Here is a 17,444-nt window from a genome sequence, read left to right on the forward strand (position 1 = left end):
AAGAATGTCACCTTTCCTCCAGGTATTCCCATTTGAGTTCCCGAAGCATGTCCCTAACACTTACGTTTTGTTCGAACCTACCGGTAACAAAATCTAGCAGCCCGCCTCTGAATTGCCTCGATGTCCTCATCCAAGCCGACCTGCACGAATTCCAAACACTCGAGCTGTATTCAAGAATAGGTCGCACCAGCGTCCTATATACGGTCTGTTTTACAGATGAACCATATTTTCCCAAAATTTTCCCAATAAACCTAAGTCGACCATTCGCCTTCCCTACCACATGCTCGTTCCATTTCATATCGCTTTGCAACGTTACGCAAGATATTTAAACCACGTGACGGTGTCAAGCAGTACAATACTAATGCAGTATCCTGACATTACAGGTTTGTTTTACCTACTCATCCGCACATTTTCCCACGTTTATAGTTAGCCGCCATTCATCACACAAATTAGAAATTGTCGGGCTATTTGTAAGACAGTGAAAGTAACTCAAATTCTTGGGATTTCTTTCTCGCAAATTCGACTACAAAACATGAGGCACACAGAGGTAAACATTTGCGGTCAACGTGCAAGGTTTATTATCGTGTCTGTGGCGTAGGAGATCGCAACTCATATAAGGCAATGCTAATCATCATTTTGCTTGTATTGATTCTTTATTTTTCAATCTTTATTGCGTTCTCACTGGAGTTAACGGTGACTAGCGTCGACCGTTGTGTCGGTTCTCTTATATCCTTCGAGTGCTTACTATTCTCGGAAGGATGTTGTTTGTCGAACTTTGTTCCGTAGAAATCTACACGCAACGAATGCAAGTTCTCGACCTCGGGATATGACACTCGAAAATGGGGCCTGATTAATAATAATCGCCTTAATATTTGCTATATCGCAATAGTAATCCAGTCCTGAATTAGTAACTTTGCTGGGTGCTCAGAAATTGGCGAGCGGCAACGTACGTAATACGATTATCGAAAAGTATCACAGCTCTCATTTCACAAGACTACTTGCAAACGTGACGTCACACGCAATTCTATAATCGATGAGGCAGATGACTTATTCATTTTGGCATTTTTAGCTGTTTCGTACTATAACTTGCAATATGCCATTTCAGGGAAACGGCGCATTGAATATTTATTACAAACACTACATATTTATAATAAAATGTCACTTAATAACGCATCGTCGATACGACACTTATAGGAGGCAACAGTCACGTCACTAAGCCCTAATGTCCCGGCGTTACACCTCTTCAACACACTTTCAGTATTCCTTGTTGACGGACACACGTATGTTTATTGGCCTCATACCTTGTTAATAAATATTTTTATTTGTTTGTTCACCCCTCCCCCCGCCCAAAAGAAAGGTTTAATGAATATAGATCATCGTGATTTGCAGAGTCAAAGGATGTAGATTACCGTCCCTCCACATGCAATTTGTTTCCGTATTTGCGTTGTTAACACATTCTGGGGCTTCTTTTATTTAATATTTCCGTCTGATTATAGCACGAAGTTTGAAATAAATATTTCACTGTTTACTTCTGAATATGTTGCGATTACTGAGTGTGTGGTCAAACAGGAACCTAAGGTAACAGCTTTAATTGCTGCGATTTAAGCGATCAGCAATAAAATTCATGTTATTTCTTCTCACAAGTATTTAGGTCTTTACTTCCGAAGAAGTGGCAACCTCCAAGTGTGTTGTTAGGGAAGAACCTAAGTGGACAGCTTAAATTGGTGCGAGTGGAACGATGAGCATTAATATTCATATTCTTCTTTGAAACATATTTCTCCGGCAAAACTCATCTCACAAGACTTCCTGCAAACCAATGGCATTTCTGGTTAGTATATTTCTTTCGCTAGCGACATGTGTGAGCTGATACCCATGAGAAAGAGACTCTCATCGAACGCTAACGAAAGACGTTAGAAGGTTCTGCTGTTGTCGATATTGCCTGTGACGCAAAATGACATCACGTTTCCAGGAAGTCCTGTGAAATAAGTGCTATTCCAAAAATCGTCACTCTCTACAGATAACTCACTTACACAGAATAAACACAATGCACCTTTCATAAAATATTTCTCCCTCTCTATAAGGACAGTTACACGACAAGTAACACATACAGTCGCGACACTCACTTCTGTGAAAATTGTTACCGTCTGACAAAATAACACTAGTGCCTCTAGAGGCGAGAAAGCCAGCTATAACACTGACGATTGGTTTTTATAATATTTTTCTAGTTAATTAACGATATAGTTGTTACGTTCTTGCGTTCCAAGCATCAGTAAATTGTCAAGAGTCATCAATGATTGTAAAATAAATACAGGAACAGCCAAATGTGACTGATTCAGTGGCATAAGCTAGAACATATTCATGAAGAAATACTGTAGAATATGAGTGTAACAGCACTTTCCTCGATGAAAGCAAGGGAATATAAACACATACTTCATGCATGAGAAGCATACACCTCTGTTGTTGTCTGTTCTTATTATGATTGGCAGTTTCCTTCACATGAAGTAATAATTTCGTATGGTGTAAAATAAAACTTAACTCCTCCCGAACAGACCATGAAGGCCTAACGGTACCGACCCGCCGCCGTGTCATCCTCAGCCCACAAGCGTCACTGGATGCGGATATGGAGGGGCCTGTGGTCAGCACACCGCTCTCCCAGCCGTATGTCAGTTTCCGAGACCGGAGCCTCCACTTCTCAGTCAAGTAGCTCCTCAGTTTGCCTCACTAGGGCTGAGTGCTCCCCGCTTGCCAACAGCGCTCGGCAGACCGGATGGTCATCCATCCAAGTACTAGCCCAGCCCGACAGCGCTTAACTTCGGTGATCTGACGGGAACCGGTGTTACCACTGCGGATGGCAGTTGACATGGAGTCTATTGATCTTCAGTCTTACACTTCACTTAACTTTCCAATACATGAATATTTTGGTAAATATAAATACTGCTGCTTCAAAAGCTAATATGTGAAGAATTTTGCTGTTGTGGCTGAGATGTAGCAAAAATTGTGGAAATGGTTTCTTCTGTGTTAGGAAGTAATTTTATTGCTTTTGACGTTTTATTATCACGTCTGAGTGGTTTTCCATTCACCTGCAGTTGCAAATGATGCAGTTATTGCATCCCATACAAATGTTCTACGTTTTCTGTGTTCCCCATTCACAGATTTGTCAGTAAGTGTAGCGAAGAAAACTTCACGTTAGAGTGTAAATATGAGACGTCTTTTTGCAAAAGTTCAAGTCTTATTCTGTTTACTACCCAATTCTTGTTCTTAAAAGAAAACGAAAATCTTCAGTAAATATCCGCACGTTAAAGAGAATCGTAAATAAGCTGTCCTGTAATGTAACTTTTCATACTTCCCTAGGTTCTTAGGGAACTAAGGAAAGGCAAATGTGGTGTCATTTTGAAGTTGCCGTCGATTTTCATGCCATTACGTTCGCTCCCTATTGTAAAAACTACGTTAAAATCTATATAAACGGTACTGTTCGCACTCATCAGATATATTTAGAATTATTATTCTTAAAGAATCAAGTTTGCCAATATCGCTGGTAATTCTTTTTATTACTATTATCGGTTTCGACAGATCTACGCTGTCGTCATCGGATCATGTAACATTATTAGGTGTAGATACTTTCTGCGACACTGAACAAAGCTTGTACATCTAATAGTGTTACAAGTTTCGCTGATAACAGCGTGGATCCGTCGAAACCGGTAATAGTAATGAAAAGAATTACTAGCGATATTAGCGAACTTGTGTCTGCAACGATAATATAGCCTTCAGATCGCCCCAACGACTGACGCATTGTCAGACGTATATAATATTCAGAAATGTAGCTTGCTGTCCGCTTGGTGCGCTGCTGTCGCAGTGTATAATAAAAGAGTGCGACTGTGTCGTGACTATGGTTAAACTCAATTCTGACTTTAAACTGATTCGCAGATCATCATATCAATCCGCCCGAACACCATTAAAGTCTCGACTACAAATCAGTCACCACAGGTTAGATTTATTACAGTTATGCGGTACTTGAAATCCTGACTACAAGTGAGTCATTATAATCACGAGCTAAGCTCTTTAAATCCAGTATAATTCAAGTCTACCTGGGTGCTGAGATATTTACAAAATCACGTACAGATGAGAACAGAAGTTTTTTTCAGCTCGGCTGGCGAGGTTATGGCCTCTCTGGGGCCGCCTAATTCTCGCTCGGATGTCGGCTGCACGCTGCTACTGGCCAGTTACGCGCTTCACCGGTCGTTTTATCAGCAGCGAGGCCCCGTTAACTTTCATTATGCTTTCTGCAACGTATACCAATTTCTGTTAACTCACGGAAAACCTCCATTGTCCTGACAGTGGTTTCCCTCTCAGCTGTCTATATAATCTCACATCATTACATGTCTACACCGCGCAATCTCCTGGTGCAGTAATTTAAATGGCTGATGTAAGCTGTCCGTCATAAACCTCGGCTCCCAGACAAAATGACACTTCTGTGTCAGCTCAGTCGGTACTACAACCATCCGTAGGGATCAACATTATCTACAAATTTTCTCTTACAATCTTTACAGTCATTTACACAACCCTCTATCGTAACTTAATCCCACCCTTACACATTCAGTCCAGATATCGGTGTAAGTGTCCCGTAACCTCTTTCTTAGGCGCTATCAGCCAGCCTTCATTTTTCACAGCTCCTTTTATTAGTACCACACAACAGAGAATTAATATGATATAATTTCCAATGCAGCTTTCATTGTAATCCTTTTCACAAAACTTAAAACCAATTCATGTTTGACGTAGTCTTCGCAAAAAATCTGCCATACACGCTAAACGACCAATTACAACAATTATCTAATACGACACTTGTATCGAAATAGGAACTTTGGAGGCAAAGTCAATAATCACCAGTAATCAAAATGATATAACACAAAAAACCTCTGTCTTATTGTTTAATGTTATCACGGGCTCCAGATAAAATATACCACGTACGCAATTAAATAACCCATCGCTCCAGTAACAGTCCAATTAGGTTATTAAATAGTTAACTCGCCGTATTAACAGTGCCTTCGTAGTATACATCATAATCCAGAGATTATCCACCACTCAGGCGTTACAGTCGCAGCTCTAGTGATCGTAGGTAATTGGTTTAATCTAACAGCTTGTTACTGACAATTAAAGGGGCGACGCACTTCGTTTTAAACGTTAGGTAACATCTCACTACAACAATGACAATACTTAAACATTACCCAATTAAATAAATAAATAAATAAACGGCTATGGCATCTGAGGTAAATAACGACATAAATCGATACCGTGAGAAAGTAATTAACATATCTAAATACAACCATTACATGTCGGACGATCGCCGCGCGGTATAGGGCTCCATGTCACGGATTGGGTGGTCCTCCCTCGGGCAAGGGTGTGTATGTTCTTAGTATAAGTTAGTGTAAGTAGTGTGTAAGTCTAGGGACCGATGACCTCAGTTTGGTCACTTAGCAATTCGTACAAACACATGTCGGACGGCCCGGATTTTAGCGAGGACAATCTTCCCCAGTTCGCATCCCCCTTCCTATAGTGACAATTCGCAGTATGCCTTATGTATTCATCAACTTACTGTCCACACATGCAGACAATGCATTCCCCTCCTATCTTGTCAGGCCACTCCCTTACCGCAAACGGCCCGTTGGTTGAGGTTCGGTAACGTCTTAAATTGTAACCCCTGCTGACCTACAGGGCGGAGAAAGGGGCATTCCCCCGACCGCTCCTAGTGTTCCTCTTTCCTTCCTTGTTCTATGATCTCTCCTTAAGGAAACTGTTAATCGTTCTTGCCCACCTGAATCCTATTTTTACAATATACTGGTGTATTACTAAATGTTCCTTTACTATTTTCTGGTCATCCTTCAGGCCGATTATTAGTCACTAGTCATTATTAGTGACTATTAGTCACCTCTCTATTCGAACGCTAGTTTTTTCCACCAGGCTTCCAGGATTGACCATTAAGACCCACTCTACCCTCTGGAGATCCTCCGTTAGACATACCATTCTTCAACCGATCTGACTGGTCCAGGTAATCCAATAACCCTTGAACATCACCTAGATTTCTACCAATAACTTTTCCCTTACCATGGTAAGGTAGACGGCCTACACAAATTCATAACAGGTTATTCAAGCTCATGGGGTCGTCCAGATATTTCGCTAGATACATACATCTCCCAGAGTCTAATATTTCGAGGTTTAGCCAGCTTTGAGCATCGTTAGACCAGAAACGATTTTGAAATACTATCTGGAAATCATTGAAAGTCTTATAACCTTCTTGATGCAGAAAACATGATTGGGTGATGTCCGCTCTCAGGTAACCTACTAGAAACCTAATTTTCCTGCACTCTCTTCATCCTGAAGAGAATACGCTTTGGAATGATTTAAGAAATATCACCGGATGTAACTCTCCAGCTGTGTCATAGGGTGAAAATTACGTAATTTTAATTCCTCAGTCTCAGATAGACCCCTGTTTGCAATTGTCACATCATTTGAGCCTTGGATTTCAATATCCTCAACTTTTTTACTGAATGATCTGCACAAGGATGCCCTCTAATGATAATACCCCGTCTCCTCTACATACACACTTTGGACAAATTCCCTTTTCTATTCATTCGGTTTTTCCATCTGAGTCTCTACAAGAGCTTTTATCACTTTTTTTAGTGTTAGCAATTATGTGAAATGGACAACGGGGAAAGAAAGGGAACGGATGAGTGGGAATTCGTGACTTTTAGCCACACAGGGTATTGTGGTAATGCAATGGGGACACACACTTTCAACTTTCGCCAATAAATTACCTCAATGCCCTGTGAGGCTGTAAGTCACGAGTTTCCACCCATCCCTTCCCTTTCTTTTCCCATTCTCTATTTCACATAAATGTATGCACCAGCCACGTCAACACGAGTGGTGCGTATATTTGTGTGAGCAACTTTCGTACCTTCCCCACTCTTTCCGATATGACCACATTTAATAGCTTCAGGTCATTATTCAATGTTCCCATCAAATTCGATTGTTGCTTGGTCACTATTTCATAAGAATTCTTAAGAGTTAATATTTCGTTTCGTATGATACAAATGTTTCCACGTGACTCTTGATCCACTTACCAATCCTCTCCTTATTCTTATCACTTACTGTGATTACATAACATTTATCCATTTCGAGCTTTTCTCAGTTCTTCATATTTTAACATTGTGCAATTACTGTACACTGTCTCAGGTGGTCATGTGACACTCCTCCATCACTTACAAAGTCATGACAGTGAAGTGTTGTGTGTGTTCTGTCAGCTACATGGATCAGTGCAGTAAGACAGCTCGACGTAGAGATTTAACATAATTGCATAAAGGAGCTGTTGTGTTTGGACGTGACCGTGACACCACCATGATTAAAGTTACGTGTGCCACAACGCGGCCCCTACAACGTGTTTACAAGGAATGATGTACCACTCGCAGCCATGTAAAACGACGTAAGAACAGTCGTCGTGAAAATATCTTAACCGACAGGGACCGTAGATAACTGCCACGTTTCGTCAATGGTAATCATTTAAAAAAACCGATATGAATTGCGGTCGCCACTGAATGCAGGCCCATCTGAACCATTTCCCGAGAAAACATTGCGAACGGAACAGTATGGAATTGACATTTTGAGTCAGGTACCATACAGAAGGCCATTGCTCATGGCGACATATACTACTGCACGTCTTCAGTGGGCCAAATAGAAACTGAACGGTAGCTGGTTGGAGGATAGTAGTGGTTCAACATGTGTGACTTTTTTGTAATTACAGAAGGCGTTAAGTGCCCTGGCAGCTCAGTGAGGCATTTAACCCACAGTGTGTGTGTGTGTGTGTGTGTGTGTGTGTGTGTGTGTGTGTGTGTGAAGGATGTCTATCGTACCCGGGGGTGAGTCTGTGATGGCTTCAGACACGTTTTTCCGTACTACGACTTGGGTCACTTGTGTTATTATGAACATGAATCAGGATGTTTGCTTGAAAATAGTCGGTGATCAAATGCTGCTCTTCCTTTTACATCTTCATGAAGAGTGTCCTGTGGAGACTTCGGTCTTCAAAGATGACAATAGCCGCGTTGATCATAGTTTGACAAACATTGAGGCGCCTTATTGCATCTAGAAAAACCAGCTAAATCAGCCGTTCTGAATCACATAGAAAATTTTTGGACTATCTAGAATAATGGGTGGGATGCAGCAATAAACATCCGCACATTTGGATAGTACTACATGATCTAATATTCGATGAGTGGCTTCAGCGGGGCTTGAAGTTTAGACTGAAACACAATGCACGAGAAATGCTATTACTCTGCCTCATTTTCTTGTAATGCATGTACAAAGTGTAGTAGCTTTTTACAGGTGAATAATTTCGACCTGTTTTTCCGTAACTGTACCTAAACAAATTTACTTTTTCTTGTCTGCTACAGTGTAGTCTTTTGAAAGAAAATTCCCTGTCAGTTATAAAATGTCATAAGCAGAGAAAATTATGCAAGTTTATATTTAAACCCAAATCGCTGTGTTTCAGTTGAGACTTTTGTCTGACAGATTATCATATGGGAAATATAGTACAGTCTTGGAAACAGTCCCTTATTTAAGCTGCCGTCTATCTTTGCGTATACATTTGTAAACATCATGGAAAAACTGTCACATAGATCCTTGCCTGAGGTTCGAGTCCTCCCTCGGGCATAGGTGTGTGTGCTGTTCTTAGCATAAGTTAGTTTCACTAGGTTTAAGTTTAGGGACCGATGACCTCAGCAGTCTGGTCCCTTAGGAATTCACACGCACATTTTGAGATCCTTGTCTGAGAATTCTGTGTGACAGCTGCTCCAGAACGCAGTAACGGCTATAAGGACGCAAATATACAGACCCAACTGTGTCTGAGCATTTCTTAGTGATCGCCGGAGAAACTGATAATAAGTGGTCCGTGCCTATTGACTCACGGGAAACGTGCACAGTTGCGGGTTACGTGTCGTCGATTAGTTTGCAGGTCAAGACGCACCTTAAGCTACTTACAGAAAACATTACCACGTTCCGACTGTACCGAGCAATGCAGTGCTGTAAGACTAGCTAGACAGTATGTTCATTGTAATGTCAGGACATAACGATACAATAACAAAGAAGTCTTCAACTCCAGAGTTCGAGGTCATATAGAAGCTACACTGGAGGTTTCTTGTACTTTGTTCGATTTCACATAGACAATTATATATGTGATAGATCTTCCAAGCAAGTTTCAGGGCATTTGAAGAGGGCTAAAAAATGTTGCTATAATTTAACGTCAGCCACAATAATATAGGCTACCGCAGCTCTACTTGTATTACTTTACTATGATCAACATCTACGACCGTCAGTGACTATAAATACCTTTCTTGGATATTGAGATTACCTGTTCCAGCCAGAAAGTACTTTTCAGCTGAATTTCTAAAAATATAAAGCCGAGGAAGTAACATCTTAAGACCCAGAAGGCAGTAGATACCGGCGCCAAGATCGGTGCTGTATTTCTTCATTTCTGGGGGCCGTTTGACACTGTTCCTCAATGTCGCCAAAGGACCAGAATACGAAAGTATGGGAAACAGACCAGCGTTGTGACTGGAATGAAGAGATCCTGACAAACAGAACAAAGTATATATTATTAACGGAGAGAAATCTTTAGACATGAAACGTCAGGCGTACTTCAAGGTGCTATGGAACCATTAATGTTGTGTCTCAAGAGAAATCTTCAATATTGATGGATATGACACGATCGATAATTCGAAGGAAAAACGCTTAGTAAACGTGGGATCTAAAATGCCTTAAGATCTACGAGCACTTCTTCATCTTCTATAATGTGAAACTAATTTCTTTTACTGGAGGCTCTCAGCTATCCATGTTTTAGAGTGAGGCAGTATGGACCAAAACAAGAAAGCTATGAGCATTTGTTCAGTAGAAGAAATGTGTAACACAGTAGCGAAGATGAGCAAGTGGCCATAACTTCAGAGTGCAAATTTTGGAGCTTAGTAGCTCCTTTCCGAATATGGAAACCGAACAGCTTGTAGCAGAAGAGTTTCGTTTACAGTATCAAAGATGAAGAAGAGTTCACAGCTACAGAGGAATGCAATTTAGGCTCCATATTTACTAGACTTCTTCGCTTCAGATGATCGTTCCTGTGGTACCCCTCAATACTGACTGTTCCTCACGGGAGGCCCAGTAAGACCACATAGTGGTTCGCAACGCTTCTCTTGACACGTTGTATTTACTACCTGATATTTTCTGCACGGTCGTAATTGCACCACTATGTGGACTAACCCTCTCAGTATAGACTAAGCATTTTGCATCTATGCGTCCAAACTTCAAAACTATATCTTTTGTCCATGGGAAAACAAGCATAAATGGGTTGCTCTTGCCACATGTACTTGGAAGTACTACCCAACCTAAAAACCTACGACATATGATAGTTGTAAGTAATCTTAAAATGATGTAAATACTTATGTATTGTTCAGTACTCCATCCTCAGTCACCAAAAGAAATATTTGAACTTATACACATTTACTCGTCACACTCTTTGTGTACCGAGTGTTTTTCCTGTGTGTCGTGAGGCGCATTTTCTCCGGTGTTTCAGCAAATATTTTCAGTTTCGTTTTTGCAATGAGTAACTGTAGTCAGCCCAAACAAATACTGCTTATCAAGTCCAACGTCCGACTCCTAGCGTCGATGAGAAGCGTCAGTTTGTTTCCCGCTAAAGACAAAATGATTTTTAAACAAGTAATTTACGGGCCCATTCGATAGAGAGGCCCCAAAACAATCTAGTGCGTTATTCGTTTTATCGATATATTAACACGATGAATAATCGATAATCCAGCTGAGACGAGCATCACTTCTGCATAGTGGTAACAGACAGCGCAGGCCAGGACAGTGCTGTTTTGGTGCTGTGCTTTTGGTTGCTCGCGTTTTACTGTTCCTGTTAACATACATTAATAAAACGAATAGCACACTAGAGTAATTTGGTGCGGATCTGTCAAATAATTACTTTAAAAGTCACTTTGTTTCTAACGAAAACCAAACCAATGCTTTCCATCGACGTTGGGCGTTGCATGATAGATGCAGTGAGCAGTATTTGTTTGGGCTGACAGCAGAAACAAAATTGCAAATATCTGCCGAAACACCAGAGAAAATGTGCATGTCGACAGGTGAGACACCCTGCCTATAACAAGCCGCAACCCTGGAAAATTGTAGCGAAGAACTGCAAAGGGACTCCGCCTGATGCAAGGATTGGCAGTTGACTCTCAACACAAACAAACGAAACAAATAATGCCTAAATGGGCGGGAAGACCTCAGCCAACTCCAGTGGCCAACGTACAAAAGAGACGTTACACGGAGACATACCAACAACCGTTATTCCAGTGCCCTGTTCCTGACTGGGACAGGGAAGGAGTAACAGTGATACTCAAAGTACCCTTCGCCTCACACCATAAGGTTGATTGCAGAGTGTAGATGCAGAAAGAACCGCTTGTTGAGGTTAATACTCCAATATTGTGGAGAGTATCCTTTTCTTGTTCTCCGATTAAATGTTCGTATCGCGTTAGATTAGCAGACTGCAATGTGGAGGATGTGCCTTTATGGTGACTCGAAGCGTCGAAGGCTCGTAACTGCATACAGCAGGAGCACCAGGACAATGGCGGGCGGCTTGCTGGGAGCAGCGAACAGCGGCCAGCCAGCTATTCGTAATCTGTGATAATGCTTCGCCGGTGTTGTTATTGAATTCCCAGCCGGTATTGAGTTTCATCGCTAAGGAATGTGGACAGACATTTCAGACTGGAATTTCATTAATGAATACGATCCCGGTTGCCGGAGTGTCTCTTCATATGCTCTGCTGTTTACGGCACAGACAAAGCTCATAACCCACCCTGTTAGAGCAAGATGCGGGGAACAGCTAACGCGGTCTCTTGCGAAAGCGTTACCGCCTGGCTGAAAGGAATACTTCTTTTGTCGTGTGCCGAGCTGCAAGTTGCAAGTGGTCAAAAGATATAACCATACCCAAAAAATGATTCTAATTGCAGATAGGAATGAAGCGACAATAGCGCGTTAGTAAAAAAGAAAGAGCCGTGTTACATTGTAGGCTGGGAGATCCCAGGGTGCATGTTAAGCCGCCAAAGCGGAAACGGTTTTTCCTTCCTTCGCTGAAAATTGCTCCTTTCCTCGTGGTATATGACGTGTCTTAGAAATATCTGTTTCTGTTTTCTTTAATTTATTTCCAAAATGCTACAATACAATATTTGTAATCGTACTTGCATGTATTGTGTTGTATGATGATAATAATGAAAGAAGGGAGAGCGTGAAGCCCGGTTGCCGACACATAGCACACTTCTACAGAATACCACAGAGTTGGCCACCAAGCTTAACAACCCCATCCGACAAACGCATCAGCATCAAAAGTGTCACGTGGCCTCATTTCTTGGTATTTAAACCAGGATATTCGTGCAAAGTGTGCTGATCGGGAACTTTACACCACCACCTCTCCTACCCTTGCCGGCGAACTACTGGCAGCGAAAATTACTTCCACCGCCAGTATTCGAACCAGCTGACTACTGGGTCGAGCACCACCGCACAACCGTCCATTAGTGACCTTTCTTTTTTTGTCTCATTTTCTTCGTTATTGTTCGTTCTATTTGTGCGGGACGGATGTCCCATGACGCTTGTCTGACTCAGTTTTTTTTTTGTTTTTCTTTGTTTTTTTTTTTGTTTTTTTATTACGCAAGCAGCTATCCCTCTGACCGAACACGCTGTGCTACCGAGCTACCATGCCGGCTGATCTCGGCCACGGAGGCAAGCGAGACTCTGTAGTGTCTAGGTGACTGTAATGGGTTTGTTACAGGTTGTCCCATTGATCTCGACCCTCTGAAATAACTTTTTATCCAGGAGCAAAATAAAAATATATATCAAGCAAATATTGTTCCGCTAACAGGGGGACATCAAAAAGCGTAACTGTGGTATCGTACAGTATCGATAACAAGCTAGGGAGAATACACCCCGGGGTTGGCAGTGACGGCGTTGCCAGTCCGCGGCCATCTTGAAGCCACACCTCCGACGGTGCGCGAATGTAGCGCCACTACAGGGCCGGCATACGATGGTACCACGACGAGTTCAGTTATTTTCCAGTGAACTAGCGGTTTACGAGCAGAGTCAGCCGAAGCATCTGCAGTTTATAGCAGCCTATCTGCTAATGTGTTTCTTTACGGCAACGTTGCCCATATAAAGGACTGTCCCGCGGGCTTGCTGATCGAGTTAAGTATAATTACTGTGCCATTCAGTCTACATGTGCTGCTAATCATTTCTGCTTTCTGTCTAAGCACCCACCTGCTCCTCGGCACCCACCTCTGGCGGTTCCAAAAATAACTGCCTTTCTTGTAACTTTGTTCCTTATGAATATACCCTGTTTCTCTCCACAAGACATGTTTAGAAATGTATCACGTTGTACAGTCCACGTAAACGCGACTTTATTAAAAGTGTAATACAAGATTAAGTATAACTGTCCTGTACTAGCACCGATTACAAGTACCCGATGTAACATAACATGTGCGGTTGCTGGAGTCGACAGTAAACAAACGAAAACACAAGGAAATTCCACGCCGGTCAGTCAAGCGTCTTCAACTGAAGGTTTCTGTGAGTGCTATGGACAGTAAAGAAGATAAAGCAGATGTGTTATTTATCTACAGAGAATGAAAGTTAGAAGAACAAACACAGATCAGTAAAAGAATTATTAACAGTGATTACGAACGAAAAAACTGATATTCAGCGAGAGACCTGTTTTAAAATTTCACTGTATTTCTTGTGTCTGAGAAGATCTTCTGGCAAAATAATACTAACAAAAATGGCTTTTAGCTCAGGACTGATCTAGCCGATGCTGCCTTCTTTAAAAAGAAGCGACCCAGTACGAAGTGGCAGTTGTTACTGAGCTCTAGTGCAAGTCAGACGTGTGTCTTTTATCGCCGTCTGTAAGCGATTTCTCTTAATAACTAACGGTTGGCAGCAGATTGAGCAAAGTTTTCCGGTATTGCAAGGGTGGTGTATTTGTTTTGAAATTAACGTTCATGAAACAGACAGTGTTTCCTCACATTAGTGACGTAACAGTCAACAGCCGATTGACAGTGCAAACAGTAAATCCCACCCTGGATAAAGTTATCTAACAAACTACAAGTGTTTTCATTAATGTTCCGTTTGAGAGTACAATACTGAAAGGCTTTTCCAAATGTACTTCGACAGAAAAACATTTCAGATTCGTCCAGCAAAGTCACATTTCGGCTGATTGTTTAACAGTGTGCATCAGATGGACTATTTATGCTATAGCTGCAACCGTACACAAAGTGTTTTGCACTCTCGAGTGAAGTATTTATTTAATCGTATGGCTAGGGCCCCCCGTCGGCAGGCCGTTCGCCGGGTGCCGGTCTTTCAATTTGACGCCACTTCGGCGACCTGCAGTCGATGAGGATGATAGGATGATGATGATGACAGCACAACACCCAGTCCCTGGACGGAGAAAATTCCCCGAGCCAGCCGGGAATCGAACTCGGGCCGAGAGGATTGACAATCCGTCACGCTGACGATTCAGCTACGGGGGCGGACATCGAGTTAAGTGAGGTCCTGGTACATGAAGTGATAATTATATGGTATGGTCGCCAGATAAGGAATCCAAGTACTAAACTGACGGAAGTGTTTGATTTTTATGTCAACGGTGAATGAGGGGGAAGCTGCTACAAGAGTATTTCTCAGTGCGTCGTGGAACCAATAAGTGCTTCTTGTTCGTTCCAGAGTAATGTTTGTCAATTTAAAAAACAAACAGGCTGAGAGAACACGCCATGTACAGCAGCTCCGGGGGTTCAAATAGGTTCGATGTTCCGTCCTTGATACGAAAAATGATCAGATGCTAATGGCATTAACAACTGACGATTCGAATACTATCTCGTTCCTCAGTCCTACCCAATTACGCCTTCATCGCAATCTTACAGTAGATAGGTAAAGGTTTGAAATCTGTTCACAGTGAAAACATCCATTTAACTTCATTTACATGTTAAATCTCATGATGAATATCAGAAATCAACCAAGTGACTTTGTAAAGTATTATCTCAACTCCAAGTATCGTGTGTTTTCTTTAGTTTTTACATTTCAACACTTCAAACGCGCTTACCTCGACTTTACGAGAGCAAAAAGTATCTTGCATCAAAAGTAAGATTTTTTGTTAGTAAATCACATCCATACACCGTCTGATCAAAAGCATCTGGACACCTACTAGTGCGTTAGCGCACAGTTATATGGGGTGTGTCCACCCTTCGCCTTTAAGTCGGCTTGAGCCCTGCTGAAGACACTTACTGAATGTCTGTGGAAGAATGGCAGCCCATTCTTCCTCAAGAGCCGAAACCTCACAAAAGAGTGATTTGGACGCTGGGGTCTGGTGTGAAGTCTACGTTCTCAGTCAACCCTAAGGTCTTCCATTGGGTTCAAGATGGGACTATGTGTAGGCCAGTCCATTTCAGGAAGGTTTTTGTCCACAAACCACCGCCTCGCTGATATTGCTATAAGACAGGGTACATTGAAATGCTGATGCAGTCATCGGCTCCGGACTGTTCCTCTGCTGTAGGCAGTACACAATGGTGTCAAATGTGTTCATGTCATTTCGCATTTACCGTTTTCTTAAGCGCAATAAGGGAATCACGTCCTAACGACAAAGAGCACCCTCACACCACTTTCATACGGTAACACTGACTTCTCTGTACTTCACTGTAGGCCGCACACATGATGGCAAGTAAGGTTCTCCATGCAATCCAGACTATAGCGTGATTCGTCACTCCAAATCAATCGTTTCCAGTGACACACTGTCCATTGGCGCCTCTCTTCACACCACTGCAAACGTCAGCGTCGACTACTGAAGAGTATGGCTCAGGAGCGCTCCTGGGCCATTGCAACCCGTTCTTTTTAACTCGCTATGCACAGGCATCGCGCTAATTGAACTGGCGGTAGCATTTTGGAATTCACGAGTGACTTCTTCCCCTGATTTCGTACAATATTTTACAATCACCCTCCGTCAGTAGATGAGGTCTGGATGGTCTTGGTTCAGCTGCGTTTTTTCCTTAGTGTTTCCACTTCACAATTATATCAAGGACAGTCGACTTGGGCCGCTGCAGAAGGGCTGAAATGTCCCTGATGGATCAGTTATTCAGGTGGCATCCAGTGACTAGTCCTCGTTCGAAGTCACTGAGCTCTTCTGAGCGGCCCTTTCTGCTGTTATTGCTTCTCTGCTGAAAACATAATACTCCCCGACTTCTTTTATACTGGCGGATCTGCCTCTTCTAACAACTAATGATCAATTCCGCATCACACAGGATGTCCAGGTGCCTTTGATCAGATAATGCAGCAAATTTTGTAGAAATTACCCTAGACGTTTTCTAGAGCGATGCTCGAATATACAAATCCTAGTAAATCGTTGTGTTATTTAGTATATCAACAGAAACACCTTTTAATACCGTAGCAGACGCATTGGCCGCGTGTGCCACTAAATTGTCCTAAAAAGAACTATTGGTGTGTTAACTTATTGTTAGTTCCCTGGAAAAGGGATACAGTATATTGTTGACATATACGAAGGTTGGAACTTTAACAGTGGCAACTATTTATTTACAGCTCCTACAAAATAGATACGTGTTTCAAAGTATTACTGACCTTCAAAGTAGTCACCAGAATTGTGTATAACGCGTTGCCAGCGATGTGGATGTCGCAGGATACTCTTAGCAGTGCCAGTTGTGTTGACAGTTGGGGCGGCGCGGTCTATTGCCCGACGAATTTGTATCAGTTCTGAAGTGAATGCCGTGAAGTATTTCCTCCAGTTTAGAAATCGAGTTTAACTCACGAGGGCTTAAGTCAGTGAGTCCAGTAGGTGGTATAGCACTTAGCAGCCCCATCACTCAAACAAATCAGTAACAGCTTGCACTGTACGTGCTTGAGCATTGTCCTGCAAAATGATGGTCAGGTCCTGTAGAAAGTGTCATCACTTCTGTCTCTATGCTGTTCACTTTTGGAACACAACCTACGACCAGCTTAGGGATAGTGTACTTGGATATGTTACAACAATTTTTGATACCACAGGTCGATGAGGATGACCAAGAATGAAATGTTTACTTCATGCAAGATGGTGCACCTCCCCACTACCTGGCTGACGTCCAGGATTTTCTCAGTGACCGCTTTCCAGGTCAATGGGATGGCTGTGATACGTCAATTCAATGGCCTTCAAGTTCCCCAGACCTGAAATCGCTCGATATTTTTTATGAGGATTCATCAAGGATATCGTGTTTGTGCCTCCTGTGCCGGCTTCTCTACCTGAACTTATAGCAAGAATTTACGACGCCACTGAGAAAGTTACACCTGCAATACTACAGCGAGTTTGGGGAGACGTTGACTTGCGATGGGATGTG

The 17,444-nt window shown here is 42.2% G+C and overlaps 1 protein-coding gene and 1 pseudogene across 1 annotated transcript in view; one reads left to right on the forward strand and one right to left on the reverse strand.

Moving 5' to 3' along the window:
• LOC126456287 (uncharacterized) overlaps positions 1–17,444 on the forward strand; it is a 1,473,557-nt gene that overhangs the window by 506,025 nt on the left and 950,088 nt on the right. The window lies entirely within an intron of this gene.
• Positions 2,744–2,860, reverse strand: LOC126458805 (5S ribosomal RNA; annotated as a pseudogene).

The sequence above is a fragment of the Schistocerca serialis genome, chromosome 2 (assembly GCF_023864345.2).
Source record: "Schistocerca serialis cubense isolate TAMUIC-IGC-003099 chromosome 2, iqSchSeri2.2, whole genome shotgun sequence".
Classification (NCBI taxonomy): Eukaryota; Metazoa; Arthropoda; class Insecta; order Orthoptera; family Acrididae; genus Schistocerca; species Schistocerca serialis.